This window comes from Calidris pugnax, unplaced genomic scaffold (assembly GCF_001431845.1).
Source record: "Calidris pugnax isolate Ruff unplaced genomic scaffold, ASM143184v1 scaffold99, whole genome shotgun sequence".
In the NCBI taxonomy this organism is placed as follows: Eukaryota; Metazoa; Chordata; class Aves; order Charadriiformes; family Scolopacidae; genus Calidris; species Calidris pugnax.
The window spans coordinates 2,037,404-2,059,526 of record NW_015090836.1 but is presented as its reverse complement, the minus strand read 5'-3'; positions in this window follow the sequence as shown (position 1 = coordinate 2,059,526).

Here is a 22,123-nt window from a genome sequence, read left to right as displayed (position 1 = left end):
TTCTGTTTGCCCATCCTTCATTGGTATCTACTTAATATGACATTTTTGGACTAATGTCATTTTCTCAGGGAAATTTCTGGCTTATCCTACCAGCCCAACTTTGAACAGCAGATGGTGTGTGATGAATGTACATTACACAGTACTTTAAGAAAAGAACATCAACTCCATGGTTTAATTCTGAATATACCCAGCCGGTGACTGATGCCCCTTGGATGACTAGTTGGGTGTGCTGATTTCCAGAATCATTTCCTGCAAGAGGACCTCAGTGCCTGGCAAGATGCTGATTGCTACAGCCAAAATGAAGCCTTGGGGGTGCATGGGCCAATTGTTGGCTCTGTGTATCAGCATTAATGATATCTTTGGAGACAGTGCATTTGTATATATAGTGCCAGAGGCGCTGTTGGCATGGAATGCTTGGTGCCAAACATTGAGTTGTCCTTGAGTGCCATTGACATCAATGGAAATTAAGAAACCTCAACATCTGACAGGATTTAACTCAGAATAAAACTGGTTGTAATGGGTTTCTTCTGTGAATTTAAATTAGTAATATACCCATGGAGGTCACAGTGCTTTCATTTCAAACGCTGGGAGTAAGGAAGTAGGAAGCTGTAGGGCAAAGGCCCATATTTATATGGGTCTGCGGTGATATATCACCAGCATGAACAGAAAATGAAAAGTGATTTTCCACCCAAAAAAGCTCTTTATCTGTTGTGTGTCAGTTCACTTTTCCCTGACCAATACTGGATGCTGCAGATGCCTGTTTACCTGCAAATGCAAACCTATGTTCTCTCATTCTTGTGCATTCAATGAGATGGACAAAGCTTTTCCAAAAACAGTGGCATCTTCACAAGACTTGAATGCTGGAAAATGTCAATCTTATGATGTAAAAACCTCTTGTTGATTGATATTAATGTCATGCCCCAAGGCCTCAGCTTTACTGAGTTAGGCAAGTTACAGACTTGTAATGGAGATTAATGATATTCTTTGATGGTGAAAATCGGAAGGCAGTCACAAAAAATATGTGACTGCTCAAGAGGTGAGGAGGAAAGACACCTAATGATAAACAGTCTAAAGTATTCTGAAAATTCAGCTTGTCCAGGGCAGACATTTTATGCAGAAGATTATTCCTCAGTATATTTAATAAAAATACCACCAAGTGATAGGAAAACAGGCGAACAGTTGTGAATACTGCTCTTAACTGGCTAAGGAATGTAAATGCACCAACATTCAGGTCATCTGGCTATCATTATCTATCTAACCTTTTTGTCTGTTGTGATCTAAAAAGGCAAGGTGTACATTTTTTGGCTAAAAACTCATGTCATTTAGATAATCCTAAAAATAGTAATAAAAAGGTAGTTCTAAACACTTTGTCTTATCCAATAACCTGGAATTGCTTTAAAATATGAGCTTCCCAAGCTTTACAAATTTGTTAAATACTGTTATGCTCATTAGTGGCTTACAACCTTATGAAAAGGACGTCATCAAAGATTTTGTTGAGTCAGCTGCGGAAATTGACAACAGAGTTTTATGTCAGCTTTTATTTCTCAAACATTAAGGTTGTCTAGGGTTTTGTAGTAACAAGGCCCACATTTTTTATGTGAGGCTTTCTTGCTTCAGCTTCTCCTTCCCACAAATATCTTCAAGAGAGAATGATGTGGAGATCATCAAGTCCTAACAAATCTCTCCAGTCTTCCTCTGGTGATAGTAACTTCTTGGTGGGCTCCAACAGAACAAGTTGTGACAGCATTCCCCGCCATATCTGCAGTACCAAAGAACAGTCATGGCTGAACTAGGGTTCTATCCCTTCCCCTCTTGTTACTTATAATAGTGAAAAGTGGCTACGTTACTTCCTCTGATATTCCCAGATTCAAGATCACAATCAACTCTTGTAGGATCTTAAGAAAAGTGTTTGCTTTACTTGTTCTTGTACATGAAGAAAGGCACACAGTAGGCATAAGAACAATAAGGACAAAGTTGTAGGTAAGATTTAGAGCCTTGCAACCTTTCCAGTGTTTGCTTTTACCAATTTAGTCTTTATATTTTGATGGATTAAAAGTCCAGACAGGCATGACCCATCTTTGCTAACATTTTGCCAGTTTGCACTATTGCTTTTCACTTACAAAAAATGGAAGTCTGTGCCATTCTTCTGAGAATCTTCATTTGTAACAATATATAGACACCATCAACAAGGGAGAAGCTGTCAAGAAAGTGAGACCAATGTTTACTTTTGTTGAACAAGCTGATCATGGTGATAGTGGAAAGTATAACTAATCTGTATGTATTTCTTTACCCTTAGGCTGAAATGATCATGTTTTTGACATCATCTAATAAAATCTCTCTCTTAAGGCATTTTTACTTTTATCTGTGTGAAACATTTTATTTTAGTTAAAATGAGTAATTTTTTTCAAAGTCAAAGCTTTCTCCCAAGTCCCAAGACTTATTACTTCAGAATCTCTGCAAAGAAAGATGGAATATTTATTCCAGTTGTTTGAAAGTGATGTTATAGCAAAACAGCTTTCCATGATCCAAAATGGTATTTCAAGTTCAGACTGTAGAAAATGTTTCTTAAAAAATTAAACTTGATGTTGGTCTAAAATCTGCTTCTGAATTATTGATTATTTGATCTACTGGACATGGAATTTGGAAATCAAACCTGCAGTTAGATTTTGAGTTTTTCTCTGTCTCCTTGTGTAGAATCTTAGTCAAATTACTGAAATTGAAATGAGGAAAATTAAAGATTGGAAGAATATTTTTCTTGTAGAGAATTTCAAAGGAGTTACTTAACAATGTTACAGGATTTTCTTGAGGGCTAACTTCAGTGGTTAATCCCATAAGGCATTCCTGAGCCCTATGGTTCATATAGTAAATACTATTCCATAGTATTTTTTTCCTTTTGGAAATGGCAATTTATCGTCATACAAGAATCCAAGTCTGATTCACGTGTATTGAAGAGGTCAGCCTGCATTGAAGATTCTCTGTGTCAGATTGACACAGAATATGAATTACTTCAGATTCATCTTGGAGCTATTATCTCCAACCATAGCAGATTGGGTTGGTTTGTTTATTTGCTGTGCTTTTATCTAAAAGTCTTTCTGGATTTACAGACAAGGAAGAACTGGTTTGGAAGACGTTGCCCAGGGAAGTTGTGGATGCCGCATTCCTGGAAGTGTTCAAGGCCAGGTTGGATGGAGTTTTGGGCAACTTAGTCTAGTGGGAGGTGTCCCTACCCATGACAGGGAGGTTGGAACTAGATGATCTTTAAGGTCCTTTCCAATCCAAACCTTTCTATGATTCTATGATTTTGTGTGAAGGCTGGGGGAAGACTTGGCTGTGGTAACTATGGAATGGTGGAGTTTGGGTTCTTGAGAAGAAAGAACCAGTCAAATAGCAGGATCACAACCTGGGACTTCAGAAAGCTCTGGACAGACTTCGGACTGTTCAGTGAACTGCTTGGAAGAATATAATGAGATCCTGTCCTAGAGAGTAGAGGAAGATCAGAAGAGCCAGTTGATATTCAAGGATCACCTCCTCCAACTTCCTGACTGAGCCATCCCTTTGAGCAGGAGGCCATGGGAGTATACAAGAGGTAGAAGCAGGGACAAGTGACCCAGGAGGAATTTAGACACATTTCCAAGTGTGCAGGGATGGGTTTAGGAAAGTCAACATTTGAATCTGGCAAAGGGCATAAAGGACAAGAAGAAGGACTTCTGCGGGTCCAGCAGCAGCAAAAGGAGGACTTTTGGATGAAGTGTGGGCCAGCTGCTGAATGGGGCAGAGGACCTTGTGACAAAGGACGTGCAAAGGGTACTCAATGCCTTCTTTGCCTTGCTGTTTTCTAGTATGATTTGCCTTCATGATTCCCTGGTCACTGAGATTCGTGGGAAGGTCTGGAGCAAGCATAGACTAGCTAGGAATCTGTCCAGTGACAAGACAAGAGACAATGGCCACAAACTGAAACACAGGAAATACCACCTAAGCATAAGAAAATGAAGTTTTTACAGTGAGAGTGGCCAAACACTGGAACAGGCTACCCAGGGAGGTTGTGGAGTCTCCGTCAGTAGAGATATTAAAAAATTGACTGGATGTGGCATTCAACAACCTGCTCTAGCTGACCCTGATGATCTCCAGAGGTCCTTTCAACCTCAGTTCTGTGACTCATTTATAAGCTGTGACTTACTGTTACATTTGTTCCTCCATGTTCATGGATAAGCATTGCATGAGCTTCCTCCTCATGAGTCACGGTTCTTTGTGGTGACTTGTTACCTGTAATAACCCTGATAATGTGGTGTCACTTTTTGCAAGGCGCTGCACAAAATTAATAAATTCAATGTTTTCTGATATGAAGAAAGTACAGTCTAAATATGAAGCTAAAACAAGTGCACATGAGACAGTGGTAACGCAGTGTAATGGTGAGGATATTAAGAACACTCTAACAGTCACAACCACCTTCCTATTTAGCTACTACAGGCATCAGAGCAGAAGAGAAGATTAAGTAAGCAGTTGATTGAGAAGGCTTTGTAAATGTTTATTTGCCCCCCTCCTTCCAGGTATGAAGAAGTGATGCTGTCATAATCTGCATAAATTACTATTTGTTTTGTAACTAATATTAAAAAAACAACTGTATATTTACTGTTTTATTGAACTCTTACATGCCCAGGATGTATATTTTCTAAGTTTCCAAAAGTAGAACAAAATACAGTTTTTAAACATGTAATTATAGCAGCTGGGGTAACAGTGTAAATCTTTAATATATACTTGTCTTTGAGGTTTCTGTCATCATCCATAATTTAAAACAAATAAGTCTTGGATTTAGAAAGGTTCAGTCTGCACTCACTATTTAGCTAGATCCAGAAGCAACATAAAACATGCCTGTTTTATCCTTAGGGTGTTAAGAATGAAGCTTGGAGCTTTGATGAGGTGATACGATACAAAGATGTTTACAGAATGCGGAAGGACCACGAGGTGTATCAGGCGTAGCACCACAGCCTTAGGCTCTCCTCTGCTGCCAGCAGCTGTGAACTTCAGCTGAGTGTTCAATGGAGAGTAAAATTTAATTAGAAGTGAATTGTGCCAGGGTCTTCTGCCTTCATTCTAAAGATGATAAGACTTGACAGCACCTCTGTCCACTCAGGGTGAAATTTATTGTGTGCTAGACTTCACTGTCATATATCAACTTTGTGGAATTAAAAGCAGCCAAGTAAAATGCTAGAAAAGAAAACATCTAATGATTTGGGTTTAAAAATGTCAGCCTTCAATTCTTGCATCTTTACCAGACGTACAATTTTGTAGAGCAGTCAAGAGTTATCTAAGCAGTTGCAGTTTTGTACTGTGATAAAAAGGGGCTGCTGCCTTAAATCATTTGCCCTTACTTAATAAAACCTTATTTTTTTAATTAGAACAGCAAACGACCATATTAGGAGACAAATTTCTTTAATTAGGGTTCTGTATCTCTTATTTGCTTTCCACTGAAGGTTTAAATCAAGGCAGAAGAGCAGAGCACAGGACAGCAATGTGTTACTTAAATCTACTTGGAAGTAAAATCTTCTGTCTCAATAAGAATTAGGAGATTTTTCCAAGATTAAAATACTCAAGTACATTTCTTGAGATTGATGATCTGATTAACATTTACCATATTTAAGTACATTGAGAAAATGTTGGTTTTTTTAGAAAGTCCTTGGATGAATCAGAAAACATGCGATCTAAGGGGCCCAGGTCTCTCTGGAATCACGGAATTGTCAGAGTTGGAAGGGACCTCTAGAGATCATCTAGTCCAACGCCCCTGCTAAAGGAGGAGTGCCCAGAGCATATTACTTAGGACTGCATCAAGGCAGGTCTTGAAAATCTCCAGAGAAGGGGACTCCATGACCTCCCTGGGAAGCCTGTTCCAGGGCTCTGTCACCCTGACCGGAAATAAGTTTGTCCTCATATCTAAATTTTCTGGTCAGAAGGGAATATCTTAGGTCTATATAAATCACATAGGGGTTATAATTCAGAAAGATTTCTTTAGAAATCATGGCTTTCATTCTAGGGAATTTCCTTCCATCATGATACTTGGGTTTTTTGCTTTTGGGTAATGGGTGGTGGCCTTGTCTACACCATGAATGCTGCCTGTATCCGTGGAGTTTTGGTGTATGTATGCAGCTATTCCCACCTTCCTGCATTCTTCACCAGATCATTCCACTTCAGGCTCATCAACTCATATAATTTGTACTGCTGATACTCACTGCACTCTTTCCCCAAGTCTTTGATGCATAGGTCATAGTGTTTCTCAGTGGCTCATGAGATATACAGTTTGTTGCCCACTTCCTTCTGGCATATAGTGTCTTGAAATGGGAGAGAAACTACTCAACAACGCTGTGTCTGAGGTCTGGTGGTTAGTAGGGCCATGCATATTAGAGGAGTGCTGATGTCCATGCATATAGAGGAGTGCCAATGCAGCCCTTTGGGAAAGGGGGTTGCCTGGCACATGCTGTGGCATGCTCCTAAAGGGTTGTGATGCAAGTCCTCTACAGCATTTCGTCCTTGATGTTATTACAGCAAACTGAAATATGCTTATCCGGCTTTATTACAAAACTTGGCATTTTCTTTGTTAATCGTTGTACAGTAATTTTAAGAAAAATTAGATAAACATTTTGGGGTATGGTTAATGGCTGGTCTGGTGTAAATTACATGTGGATAAACTTTGTATTGCCCAAATTATAAATGGGTATACTGCTTTGCTCTCAACTACACCATTGTCCTTGTCTTTATAGTTGTGTTTGATTGCAGTTGCTTAACGCCATGGATGGACCATTCTCCACTAGACAGCATATTTAGGATCTTTCCAAAATCAAGACGTAATTTAGCTTGATATATATGATTTCTGAGAATTCGTCCTTTGTTATTCATGGAACTTGAAAATGGCATTGACAATTAGCTGGAGGTATGCAATGTAAATACAATGGGAATCAGCTGCTGGCAGGAGGACAGTGGTGACATTGGGAAGTAGCATGCCCTTCTGATGGTTATATTTATCACTTATACTTACCTTGTAATGAGAGAAACATGTTCTGACTCTTTAAGAATTAAATAACCTGAAGGAGGGAGGTAGGTTACACCATACACATTAAAGTATGTGTGTGCATATCTATATGTATATTTTCATCTGAAAGGATAGATAGCCAGCATATAAATAGAGTTAATGTGTTGCTAAATGTCTCCAGAGAAACACATCTATATTAATATCATAATATTGCCAGGGCACAAGGTTTGCATGGCATCCATATGGCCCATGAGACAGGCATGGTTTTGGTGAAGGTCAGCTCTCTCAAGGAGTGCTCAGGCACAGTTCAGGGATTACCATGGGCTCTGGTCCACTTCAACAGTCAGATTGGACTTTGACTTTTTGTGCTGGGAATGTAAGGATATTAATCTGTTTTGGTGCAAGGTGTGCTGAAACAGTTAGCCTATGCATCCAAGTACAGTACCTGGTCTTTTTTGTATATTTTGTACATAAATAGTCATTAATAGCAACATGGATCTGTTCAGGTAGGAAGCAGGACCATGAGATGCAAGCTGGAGGACTGCCAGTACTGCAGTAATTAAGCATGGATTCGCATAAATCCTGGTGAGCGCAAACTCTACTGCAGAATGAATTTACTCCTGTCCAAAAAGTGTTAAATGCTGTAACGTCAAGGCTGCAAATTAATCTCTCTTGGATTGGGCTGGTGTGAACATTTCAGGTATGCTAAGCACACCAGGACCTGTAGAAAAAAAATGCTGATTATCCTAGTCCCAGGTGGCCTACTTGAAGCTGTTCAACTCCAGAGACATTTCTTAACCAGTGCTGCCGCTTCTCCTCAGTCCCAAGCATGTCACTTCTCTGCAAGGTGTGTGCAGGGAAGATAGCTCCCAAGTCTGGAGTTGTACAATGGTCTTACCTGAGTATTCTAGTTACACTGATGTAACTAGAAGTTAGTGCTAGGTGTGATGACATATGACAGAAACACCCAGTCTCAGCTCTGGCTTTCTAACATATGCCTGAGAGCAGTCAGGGAAGTACAAAAATGCAAAGCCTTGACTCCTCAAGCAGACTCTGTGAGTAAGTTCAATGCAGGAAACACATGTTTCCATGTTTCCCGTTCTTTGTAGGAGGGAAAAAAAGTGGTGGATGAAGTGTGGTAATCTTGGTTGATGAAATGCATGTGAATGGCCTGCCAGCCAAGAGATGTGCTCATTCATTATCTTCCTTCACACATTCTTACTAGCTATGTTTTATGTGAATAAATTATATTGCCCAGGACTCGTCTCTGGAACTCAGCCCAACTGGCATGGCGTGGTTTATTTATACTACTAAACATTCTTTCCCTCCAAAACTCTTTCCAATTAAACTGTCTGTTGGGAATGGGTCTTGGCCCAGGCTAACTCCCCAGCTGTGGGCAGGAATTGCTTGGCAGACTGCTAGCCAGCCAGGCCAAGTGCGTGTTGAGACCATTCACCCTCTTGGTACAGCTGCTTTCATGAGTGCAAGGCAAGAGCAAGTTGGATTCAGATCAGTCCTTGCACTGTTTAAAATGTGCAGTTACAGATCTAACTCAGAGCACTAAACTATATTTGCAAGCCAAAATGGACTCTTCACAGGTCATTATATCTCTCTTCCTGCTGTCTCTCCCCTCTCCTGTTTAAAAGCAGATAGAGGTTTGTGGGTTTTTTTCAATATACTTTGCATATCCAAATCAGTCTGTTTAACCAGATGTACTGGGTTTATGTGGCAAGGTTTTGGTAGTGGGGAGGACTGCAGAGCGGGCTTTATGAGAAGATACGACGGACTGCCTCCATGTTGGACACAACCGGTTTCAGTTGGACACAACCAAGATGGACTCAGCACTGTCCAAAGGTGAGCTCATCAGCCAAACTTGTGGAACATCTGTGATAACATATTGAAGAAAGGATAGAAAACACTGTGTGGCATCTGTAAGAGAAAAGAGTGAGAAAAAAAACAAACGAGAGAAACAACCCTGCAGACATCAAGGTCAGTGAAGAGGAAGAGGAGGAGGCACTCCAGGCACCAGGGCAGAGATTCCCCTTTGGCTTGTGGAGAAGACCACGATGAGGCAGGTTGTTCCTCTGCACCACATGGAGGACCACGGTGAAGCAACCTGTGGAAGAACAAAAGCTGGTGGACATGCCCTGAAGGAAGCTGCAGCCCATGGCAAGGAGTCCACACAGAAGGGGTTTTATGGCATAAACTGTGATCCATGGAGCATCCATGCTGGAACAGACCATTTCTGAAAAAGACTGCATCCTCTGGAAAGGACACAATGCTGGAGCATTTTGTGACAAACTGCAGTCTGTGGGAAGGACCCTTGTTGGAAAAGTTCAAGAAGGACTGTATTCCATGGGAGAGAGCCCATACTGGAGCAAGAGAACAGCTTGAGGAGGAAGGAGTAGCAGAGGTGAAACATCATGGAAAGGTCCTGCATGCACGTCGGGCCAATCCCAAGCACAAATACAGGCTGCGGGTAGAATGGATTGAGAGCAGACCTGAGGAGAAGGGACTTGGGGATGTTGGTGGATGACAAGCTCAACATAACACAGCAATGTGTGCTTGCAGGCCAGAAAACCAACTGCACCCTGGGTTGTATCAAAAGGAACATGGCCAGCAGGTCCAGGGAGGTGAGACCCCACCTGCAGTACTGCATCCAGCTCTGGGACCTCCAACATAAGAAGGACGTGGACCTGTTGGAACAGGTCCAGTGGAGGGCCACAAAGATGATCAAAGGGCTGGAGCACCTCTCTTATGAAGACAGGCTGAGAGAGTTGGGGTTGTTCAGCCTGTAGGAGAGAAGGATCCAGGGAGACCTTATAATGGCCTCCCAATACCTAAAGAGGGCCTATAGAAAGATGAAAAAGGGGAGATTTAGATTTGATATTAGCAAGAAATTCTTTACTGTGAGGGTGGAGAGACATTGCAACAAGTTTCCCAGAGAAGTTGTGGATGCCTCATCCCTGGAGGTGTTCAAGGCTGGGTTGGACTGGGTTTTGAGCAACCTGGTCTAGTGGGAGATGTCCCTGCCCATGACAAGGGGGTTGGAACTCAGTCATCTTTAAGGTTCCTTCCAACCAAAACCGTTCTGTAATTATTTGATGATGATGATGATGATGATGATGACTGCAATCCTCATTCCTCATGCTCCCTGTGCCACTTGGGGAAGGAGAGAAAGAAGGTTTGGGAATGAAGTGGAGTGTGGTAAGAAATGGAGGTAGCAGGAAGGTGTTTTTAGTTTTGACTTTTTTTGTCACTTTCCTACTCTATTTTTAATTGGTAATAAATTCGTTTAATCTTCCTGTAGTGGGTTGACCCTGGCTGGACACCAGGTCTGCACCAAAGCTGCACTATTGCTCCCTCAGCTGGGGAGCTGATTTCCTCCAACTCCAACTCATCCACTTTCTGCAGTGGAGATACATGCCTGTTGTATTCTATCCCCTGTAATTCCAAAGTAAAAATAATGAAGGAAATAAGTGAGGGAATGAAAGAAATAATTAACCTTCTCAGAGCAGTTCTTAGCCTTTGAATCCCTTGCTTGCACTCTTTCCTCAGGGCTGTGCCTAAAGGCATAACCTAACTCTTCTTTGGTGAACACTGTGTGCTTGATCAGACTTCCTCCAGAAGAATAAAGGTGGCAGAATTTGGTCCTGTGAGGTTTGTATGCAGAAAATAGTGGATTTTCTTTAATTTAACCTCCCTCCACCCCTCCACCCCCCACCAAAAACAAGGGGCATGAGCAGCAAAACTTGTGTTCAATGTTGAATTGCAGTATGCAGTGTACCTATTCTTTTATCTGCATTCTGGGTTTTAGCACTCTCTGTGTAGCAGTGCATTGCTTCAGCAAGCAAAATAACTTGCTCAGGGCAAAACCAACAATAACAACAAAAAGCACAAATCCCAAGTATAAGTAGGTACCTGCAGGCATGCGAGTGAAACAAACCTCACTGACACAAATTGATTTGGCAGTAACAGCAAAGTAGGTGGAAAAGCAATACGGTGGATTAACCTGTTGTTCATGTAACACGAATGAAATAAAACAGGTGAGTGGTAGGAAGCTCCTTGAAAGTGAGGAATACTCAAAATGATGCTGACTTCTTGCTCATTTTTCCTAACTTCACAGCCTGTTTTTAGCACTTTCTTGGAATATACTGTTTTCTATGGCTGTTAGTAGAAATTGCAACATGTGGTTCCCCCACTGGCTTTGTCCTAGAGTAGCCATACTGTGTTGTAGGTATAGATGTCTCTGCGGAATTTAGCACTGAACAGTACGAGTACCAGCATCCACCTAACTCAGTATGCAGTGCACAGGAGGAGTGAAGCTGATGACCAGTTGCAAGTATGTTATCCAATGTCTAGTAAGTCAAGGAATGGATTCCATTCAAAGTGAAATCCTTCTCTGATGAAGACTAAGGAGTTTTGCTTTTGACTCTGGTATGCTCTGGATTTCAGGCATCGACTTCAACACATGCTGGGTTTGTCTCTGTCTTTTCTCACATGCTTATGCCATGAAATCTTGATGTGTTGAATTAAACCAGTGGAACAGCCTGAAACATCCTTGTGATCTCCACTTATTTTGTGTCTTGCAAAGAAAGCATGATATACTTAGTTACATCAGACAGCTTGTTACTTCCCCTTGCTGGCTTTGGGCTCCTACCCATTTTGTATGTGGAACTATTAACATACATATGAGTATGGTGATGCCTATGCAGTCTGTGGTTGAAGGTGAGCACCTTACTTATGTACTTTCTTGAGAGGCATACAGTTCTTTAATAAAGTCTTGTGGGATGCATGGGAGTAAAGGCATTAGGTTGAATTAATAGAAATGCATTTAGATATCAAAATATCTTTTTAATGAAACCTGGTATAGGCTTTTAATCATTCTGCTTGCTTTAGAGACCCATTAGTCAAGTGCTGCAATAGTAGATAGCAACCTCAAGTAGGTGAGGTGATCGCTTTGTGATGAGTGGCAACCTGAATATTCTAATCCAGCAGGAATTTCAACATGTGTATTTAAATCTTATCTTGAAAACCTGGCCTTTCTTATCTCATAAATATGACTGTATTGGAGTTTATCTGATCTTTCTAAAAATATTGGGTAATGCTTGTGGTGAAGGACTCTCCTCATCCATTCTCCCTATGTAAAGCTTTTGCTGGGAATGTAGCATATAATTAATCACATTATTAATCCACTAACAAACTAAATATGAGAGAGAGTAGGTGTTTTGATGATCTGATGTTCAGCTATACAGTCACTGGTACAACATTCAAACAAACATTAGTTACTGTCTATCCAAACCCTGTGCTTCCCAGTCCTGCACCCTGGGGTGGAGGGAGTGATCCTTGCTGGCTCTCTGCCCATGGCCCCTTCCTCTACTTTCTGTTCAACCATTTATTGAGCCAAGCAGGGTCTTTCTAGTGCATTGGCATTTAGATTTTGCCTTCTGAGGAGCAACAAAGGTCTAGATAGCCCTTTACTGACCAGCTTTAAAGGCAGCTTTCAGGGATCTGTGTGGATAGAGAAATACTGCTGGCTTAGCGAAAAGACGGTAACTAAATGCCAAATGGAACAATTTGATGGAAACTCATCTCATGTCTTGAGAAAGGTTTTTCTGCATGGAGGTCAATATTGAACAGATACTTAGTGCCAAATGAGCATGCACTTCTCACTATTCATCTCTGTTCACTTTTTTTCTCAAAGTCTATTTATGAGTTCAGTTTTGCAACATTATGTTCTCAAACAGATTGTGTGAATTTTCCTGACCTTGGTGTTAAGTCCTATCCGTAGCTGCATATATCACTGTAAAAATTATCTCTAGGGCTGCTCATCTTGTTTGTTGAGTGTTATCACAGCTGAAAAAAGAGATTAATAAAATATCCCCCAAATTGACAGGGCTTCTCAGAATATGTCAAACCCCACATTAGTGAAACTTCTGTATGGATTTTAGATTTCCACAACAAAACAGCAACAACAAAAACTCAGACAGAGATAAGTATGCAAAATGAGGGGTATGGGAAGCTTAACACGATGTGAAAGGACAAATATAAAGGGCAAATATTAAATAGGCCTCCATTTTAGATCTCAGGACAGAATTATGAAGTGTTTTCAAAAGTTTCAGATTAATTTACTTTTGATGAGCTCCGAAACCCTGAGGTGAAAAGAAATAGGTCAAAACAGAGAATACCACTTCTTTTTAAGTAAACTAATCCGACCAGAGGATGAGCCAAAGTTTGTGTCTACGGTGCCGTCCACAGTGTCACCAAGGTCATTTTTGTGCCGATGTAAACACTTATCTTCTTTGTCTATTCATAAAAGAGCCTTTGTTGCTCTCCTTTCTAGGAAGATTAGTTGATTGTGCTCAATACAAATTGCCTCAATTTGCCACAAGCCTCCACCAACCCCATAAGGCCTTGCATTGACAAATTCAGGCAAGAAGGTGATCAGAAATCTTGTTTTGACATAACGTGCAGTGAAGACAGATGGAATTTGTAGGTAGCCTGAACTTTTAAGCTAGAGCAGGCTGCTTTAATGAGAAAATATAGATCCCAGATGGTAGGACCGCCCTTGAATTCAAAACACAACCAACTATTCTACTTGGCGCCACGTAGGTGTGGTACAGCAGTTCCACACTCTGCAGGTCATTTGATATGAAGTGTAGAAGTTTTGTGGGCTAAGCATCGATTAAACATTTTTCTGGAAGTAATTTAATGCCATTTCTCAAGGTTAAACCACTTCAATCAACTTGGGTTGGGCATGTTAAGACCTCAACAGCCACATAAGCTTAGGATTGATTCATTAGAGGAACCTGATGTTGGCCAGAACTCCAGGTTCCATTCTCCAGTACCACACATATCCAGAGACATCTCTTGGTGTTGAGCTGTAAAATGAGGCATCTATTTCTTATCCTGGACCATTTATTTTTCTCAGAGCAGTTGTACCTGCACACAAGTTGTCTGAAAGTCCTGTTTGGGTAAGCTTGCTTTGACCATATGAAAATACTAAGTTCTAAATTCAGAACAGTGCACAATAGTCGCAGCTACCCTCATTTCTAAAAAGAGCCTGACGTTTGTACACTAACTTAATGGTAATGATACTCATGCTATGAAATGGTAATTGTGGATTCTGTGTGTCCTTTCCAGACTGAAATAGTTGATGCTCATAACTTACCCTCAGAGACCACTGACTTGTTGTCAGGCCAGCTCAATTTCATACTTCCTGTTGAGGCTGTTATAACAGCACAGAAATAATTCATTGATGGGGTTGGAAAGAGGGAGTCAGAGCTTTGCTATGTATCCAGAGACGTGGATAGTTTTGGAGAAAGGGTCAGAGCTAGGTCTGGATTCCAGACACTATCTCCTGTGATGTCTGGTTCAATTCAATGTGATGTTTTAATGTGATAGTAGTAACTTGAATTAAAAAATTAACCAAACCCAAGAAATAGAAAGAAAGTAATTTTTAAGTGCATCTTTGAGGTTAAACATGCAAAAGTAATGAATACATAGATTCTCAGAGGATCAAGATGTGTTTAAGATTCATAATCTCTCTATTCAGCCAATGGATGGATAGAGATTTGGCAGAAGGTTGCTTATACAAGTGGCTAAAGTACGGGAGTAATTCCCACACTTGTAGAAGCAAATGAAAGTGCAATATTTGAGAAATAAATCCTTGAACATACTTAAATTAGAATCAGAATTAGAATCAGTAGGCAAATTCTTACGCTACAGTGAAAGCATATTAAATAATTTGAATCTACTGTGCAATTTATGACTGCTGTAACCACTTGCCTGAAAAAGAAAAAAATGGTGAGAAGGAGAAGAATAGCTTAAAATAAGCCGGTCCTCAGCAAGTGCTGAATTATTTAGACTTTTTTAGGACTGTAGTTTTAAGCCTGACCTCTTTCTTCAGCTAATATAAAATAATAACCAAAGAAACCAAGATGTAGTTTCTCGGCATGCAGAAGCTTGTCTTATCACTGTTCATCCTCAGCCATCAAGTGACCCCAAATCACTCCATCCTGACATATAAACCATTAATATATAGTTACTGTGATTTATATTCTAATATAACGGTCAAAGCCTGTGTAATTTAACTTGAAAAGGTAGAAACCCCAGGCCAGGCATTTCAGAAAGTGTACTCTGTGACTTTAAAGGACACAGAAATCTCATAGCCGTACAGACACATTCTCCTCTTCCTTCCATACGAACCTCAGAAATGTTGGTGCTATGGTATGTGGTCCTGTATCTCCACATACAAAGAAAAGCTTCTGGAAGTACAATAATATAATCTTTATTCAGGGAAGAGTATTGTACTCAAGGTGACACCACAAGTGAAACACTGTCCTAACCATTCTTAACCCTGACCCTTTTCTCTGTTTTGTGAAGCATCTATTTTGTTATTAAAATAGATATAAAAGAAAGCATCATATTCTTAATGACCTACTGCTTGATGGTGATCCTTCACTATGCAGTGCAACGTTGTTCTGGAAGAGTTTCTTAGAGCCTTGCCAGTTCTTCTCTAGTGGAAATTTATTCAAAGAAAATAAACATTTATCATTAGTGGGCTTCTGCTCCCATTTCATCCTGCTAATGAATCCCTTCTACAAGGATTAGATGTTGATTAGATATAATGGCTGTTAATGATCTTATCTACTAAATTAAGGCAGATGTTAAGGGATTTATACTTAAAAATACCTCATGTGGTAAATCTCAGGAGTGTGTAGAAGGAAGGCAATGCTGTCTGCATTCATAGTGGTAATAAATTAACTGTGACCTGAGGAGGTCAGGAAGTGTGCATATTATTTGATTAGAAAAGGTACAAGCAAAATTCCTACTCCCATACGAGTATTTTTGAACACAATGGAATGAAAAAAATATTTTCAAAAATACTCTGAACCCGATAATAATTTTTAAAACGTTATTTATCTGTAAGCTATGAAAATGCTTCCTGGTAGAGGAACTCTGAGTCTTGTCTGGATTAAACTGTGGTGAAATCCTAGCTTATCTTGAATGTTAGAAATGATCTGTCTGGAACAAAACTTTGGGAGGAGACCTAGAAAAATTCTTCTGTCTAGAAAGAGCATCTAGATATTACAAGGACATGACCTACTGATTTGTTTGTCATTAGCCTTCCCTAAATGCTTCAGCAGGGAGAACATCTCTATATGCCACCTTCTGACAAAAAGGAATAATTGCTGTCATTATCTTCAGAGTTTATTTTTATAATGGTATCTGAAAAATTACTCTGACTAGAATCAAACTTGGACTTCAGACAAGTCCCCCCAAAAATAATCTAAAGAGGGGAAAAGTTCCCTTTTTGCTGGGGTGGCTCATCTTTTTTGTTGTTATCATAGCTGAAGAAAGTGCTATCACTAAAATTTACAGGGCTTTTCAGAATATCTCAGACCCCACAGTAGTGAAGCTTCTATATGGATTTTAGATTTTACCAAAGAAAAGAAAAAATGAAAAAGATATCTAATACTGTATTTGGGTAGTCTGCAGGGTGTTGTGTCCCTCACTATTAGAAACTGGTAAGAATCATGTAGCTGATCTTACTGAGTAGTAGGTGCTATTTAATAAGTAGTAGCAAATTCCAGGAAGATTATACAAACAAGTCCTTTGTGAATGAGAGCAGGGCTGTAAAAGGAGTGAAGCTCACTGGCTGAACGTGTGAGTAAGGGACATCTGTGTTATGGGCACACTGAAGAAATAATAACCTGTGAAACAGACTCCTATGAAGACAAAATAAGCACCCACCGCTGCCAGATCTACTGGAGGAGCTCCACAGAAGGCTACTTATATGGGAATCTGTTTTTCATTTTTCTTTTCATAATGCCCATGTTTTAGTATCCTCAGGGAGAGATTGAGCTTTCTAAGGTCTTTGACTTGACAGCATGCTCAAGCTTGGTTATTTAGCAGGATTCCTGGATTACGGCCCTCTTAGCTGAATTTAATCATCTTTCAGGAGTTTTATAATACTTTGAGTATCAAAATGTGCTCTTTGGGGGACCCTTCCATTATTGCCTTTTAATGATCAAGATCCTTTGAGTCTTTTATAGAGACAGCACAGCATTGTATCATGCTCAGTTTTGCAAGCAAGCTGGCATTCATGCTCTTATTTTTTGGCTCATATGTTTGATTCTGTAAAGTCCTGATGTGATTATTAAGAGTAGGAGTCATTGATAAAATTGCATTGATGGGTGAAATTTATCTTTGACAGAATGGCAGCATGAGGCAATAAGATGTATGTGGGATATTAGCCTCTGATGGTTCTCTGCTAAGAAAAAATTTAATAAAAAATAAATTCAATTATTTTATTTTGATATGAAGGGGTTTGAAGGCTTTTCTGAGTCTGTCAACATAGCTAAGAATCTAGGGGGTGAAATTAGTATGAGATTTTTGAAAGCAGCTAGTAATTTTGGTTTTTTTTTTTATTTATTTTTAGGATACTTGGAAGGAAAGACAGATTCTGATATCAGATTTGAAGCACCTTCAGGGAAGGTCTCTTTTTCGGAAAGCATTGGGCATTTGCTTATGAAAACTCAGCCCCCTGGGAACAGGGTCTCCAGGTGAGTTTCGAAAGTCATTAGCATCTCTTGAACACCTAGGTGTGGGTTCTTGAGCCTTGTGTTCAGACTTCAGAGGCTCTCTGTACTGTGTTTTAACTACTGCGCAGGGTCAAGATCTTCTCTATTTCTCACTCTGCTCCCGCAGTGAAAAGACTGGGGGTATTCAAGAAGTTGGGAGAGAATCCAAACTGTTGATCCAACAGCTGATCCAAACTTACCAAAGAGATATTCTATGCCATATAATGTCATACGCAGCAATAAAAACAGAGTGCAAGGGTGATGGTGTTTGAGTAGGTAGTCACTGCACAGAGACTGTCTGAGCACTGGGTTACTTGTGGGAGATGGTGAGCAATTGACTTTTTATTTCTTTTTCCTTTCTCCCTTTTTATCAGGGAGATAAATCTCCCAGTTGCGAGGCCTGCTTAGTTTTACAGGAGACTGATATTCTGAAAAGCAGGGATTTAAGACTGGCAGAAAGAAAGTGAATTCCTGTTGTAAAACCAGGAGCATCATGTATTAGAAAGTCAATATTGCTTTTATGTGGGACATTGTGGTGGCTTAACCTTGGCTAGTTGCCAGGTGCCCACCAAGCCACTCTCTCACTGCCCCTTCCTCATGTGACAGGGGGATAAAATAAAATGGAAAAGCTTGTGGTCTGGGACAAAGACAGGGAGATTGCTCAGTGATTACTGTCATGAGCAAAACAGGGTAAAATTGGGGAAGATTAATTTAATTTATTGTCAACTAAAAATAGAGTAGGATCTTGAGAAAATCAGGCAAAGCTAAAAAACATCTCCTTCCAACTCTTTCTTCCCAGGTTCATCCTTCATTCACTCCTTCATTCCTGACCCCTTTATCTCCTTGACTCAAGCAGCACAGGGAGGAGGCAGAAAGTGGGTTGTTGTCATTTCATGATTCTTCATCTTTGCCACTTCTCGCTCTCTTCCCCTGCTTCAGCATGGGGTCCCACCCATGAGAGACAGTCCTCCACAAACTTCTCCATCATGGGTCTTTCCCATGGGCTATGGTTCTTCATGAACCTTCATGGCTCTTCAATTGGGGAAGATTAATTTAATTTATTGTCAACTAAAAATAGAGTAGGATCTTGAGAAAATCAGGCAAAGCTAAAAAACATCTCCTTCCAACTCTTTCTTCCCAGGTTCATCCTTCATTCACTCCTTCATTCCTGACCCCTTTATCTCCTTGACTCAAGCAGCACAGGGAGGAGGCAGAAAGTGGGTTGTTGTCATTTCATGATTCTTCATCTTTGCCACTTCTCGCTCTCTTCCCCTGCTTCAGCATGGGGTCCCACCCATGAGAGACAGTCCTCCACAAACTTCTCCATCATGGGTCGGTCCCATGGGCTATGGTTCTTCATGAACCTTCATGGCTCTTCATGTGAGCCCCCACATAGTCAGTTCCTGACAGAAAGCCTGCTCCCGTGTAGGTTCCTCTCCATGGGCCACATTTCCTTCTAGAAGCGTGCTCCAGCATGGGGTCTTCACAGGCTGTGGCTTACTTCAGGGTATATCCACCTGCTCTGGAACGGGGTTCTTCATGCTGTGGCATTCAGATTGGAGTTTAGGAAAAAGTTCTTCACTGAGAGAGTGGTCAAGTACGGGAACAAGCTTCCCAGGGAAGTGGTCATGGCCCCAAGTCTGTGTGTGTTCAAGAAGCATTTGAATAATGCTCTTAGATACATGGTTTAACTTTTAGGTTGCTCTGTGCAGAGTCAGGAGTTAGATCCAATGATCCTCTTGGATCCTTTCCATCTCAGGATATTCTATGATTCTTTTGCTATTTAGTTTAGAGGTGACTTGAGCAGTCCCTCAATTCCAATGACTGGCAGCTAGAGCTATGGACATTCACACAAGAAAGAAAATATAACGTAGCATTGAAAGTAAATAATTATGGGAAGTTGTAATCACAGGAAACTGTCCGTTCATCATCCCTTTGAATGCTTAGGTAGAGATTAGGTTTCTTTCTACACAAATGAAAGAAAAAATAACTGAATATTCATACCCCATCAGGAAGAAATTTGGGTTCTTTTGGAGTTAAACTGTCTAATATTTCTAGGACAGTTTGCAAGGACAGAGAATTCCATTAGTGATGTTGCATGTTACATTTTTAATAAATGTGTTCTTTCAAAAGAATTGCATCAGTGTCTTATCACTCATCATTTTCATGTCTGAAAATAGTGAGTTTTAATAGTAAACTTGTAAACAATAAATCAGTGTTTGATTTATAGTCAAAAGAAGAAAAATGCGAACTTCAAAGAAGCAACACTTCAACTAAAGAGGTACAATCTCAGGTGCCTCTTGTCTACAGCTGTTTAGACCGATTTTTGATCTCTATTCAGACGGAAGTGTTAAAGACCTAATAGATCATTAAATATAACCTTTGAGTAGACCTATCAATTACTAAACCAGGTACGCGACAATACTTAATAGTAGCAGAAGTAGTGAGCTACAGAGCCTTCTGAACTTCAGTGGAAGTGTGGGATCACAAAATATATACCAGTTAGATGCAAGATACCTTTTTATGCAAAGTCATCTTCTTTAAGAACTAAGTTTGAAGAGTAGCCATCATTTATGCCCAAATGAAATCACAATCATATTTTCATGGCATCTACCCATTTGCATTTCTGATCTCCATGAAACAGTAATTGGTACAAAAAGAATGGTCAGAAGTTATTCAAGCTACTTCTCTGTGGGCAAACAAGATGAAAATTTTACTTTTAGGTCCTCACATAACTGTTTGTCACTAAACTTCACAGTTTCAACTCTTATTCTACTACTAGATGATGGAACTGTGAAAAGCAGAATGTAAGCATCCAGTATAGGAAAAGATAGACACTGAAAAAACAGAAGAGAAGGTGTCAATAGGCTATGAGTTGTAATCTGACTAGATATGTAGGTTATGTAGGTTGTCTTTTTTTTCTTTTTCAGATAATTGTTCGATTCCTAACAACTCAAAAAAATCAAAACAAAATCAAAGTATGTTATGATGAAAAACTGTACAATGCCTGGATCTTCCTGGACATCTAGACCAGTTATTGTCAACCAGCCACTGATTCTGCCAGAGGTACATTTCTGTGGGCAGAGACTATATAGAATCATAGAATAGAATCATAACAAAAGAACCCCCCACTTTACTAAACTGTCTCTAAGCACTATGTCAACCTGTCTTCTGAATACCTCCAGGGATGGTGCCTCAACCACTTCCCTGGGCAGCCCATTCCAATGTTTAACAACCCTTTCCACATAAAAATTTTTCCTAATATCCAATCTGAACCTCCCCTGGTGCAACATTTCCTCTTGTCCTATCACCTGTGACTTGAGAGAAGAGACCAATGCCTGCCTTTCTACAACCTCCTTTCAGGTAGTTGTAGAGAGTTGTAGAGAGTGATAGGGTCTCCTCTCAGCCTCCTTTCTGCTAGGCTAAACAATCCCAGCTCCTCAGTCTTTTCTCATAAGACTTACTCTCCAGGCTCCTTACCAGCTTTGTTGCCCTTCTCTGGACCTTTTCCAGCACCTCAATGTTTTTTTTGTGGTAAGGGGCCCAAAACTGGACACAGTGTTCGACGTGGGGCCCCATCAATGCCAAATACAGGGAGATGATGACATCCCTAGTCCTGCTGGCCATACTATTTCTAATACAAGGCAGGACGCTGTTGGCCTTCTTGGCCACCTGGGCACACTGTATATATATAGAGTATATGTATATATATGTATATATATATAAGTATAAATATTTAGCAAGCAGGCAGATGTGAATCTTCCGTGATGCTCAGACCAGGCATGCTGTGTCGTTTTTGGAGTGCCCTGATGCAGGAGAGACTGGATGAGTCCAGCAAAAGACCATAAGGACAATTAAGGGATTGGAGCATTTTTGCACAAGAGGCTGAGGGAGCTGGGACTGTTCAAAACGGAGAAAAGAAGGCATGTATAGGAAATTATCATTGGTTCTAAATATCAGATAGCAGAAAGTAAAGATGGAGCCATACTCCTCTCAGTGGTATCCACTGGAAGGACAAGAGGCAATGGGAGCAAATTGAAATACTGTAAATTCCATTTAAATAAATCAGTTTTGTAATTCCTTGAACTGCCTTCCTGAGATGGAAGGCATCTATTCAGTGATAACAGGTAACTTAAATACCAAATTAGATGCTTAATTTTTGGACCACAGGATAAATTACACTCTGTATAAATGGCCAGTTTTTCCCAAAACTGATTTAATGATAATAAAACTATGTGTGTGTGTGTGTGTGTCTGTCTGTCTATCTATCTGCCTCATGATCTTGCTTACGCATAATACAGCTTGTACAATACACAGAGAAATAGTGAAAACTCTCTAAGGCACTAGCTGCTAAGGTATTGCCTCTTTGCATCATGGAGAACATTTCTTATTGAAGGACAATTCCCTGGTTTTGAGTGCCTAGTGATATTTTTGTGCATGTGGCAGGTAATTGTGGCCTTTTGAAATATAATTCTGAACAACTATGAGGTAGTATTTTTTGTTTGGGTTTTTGGTT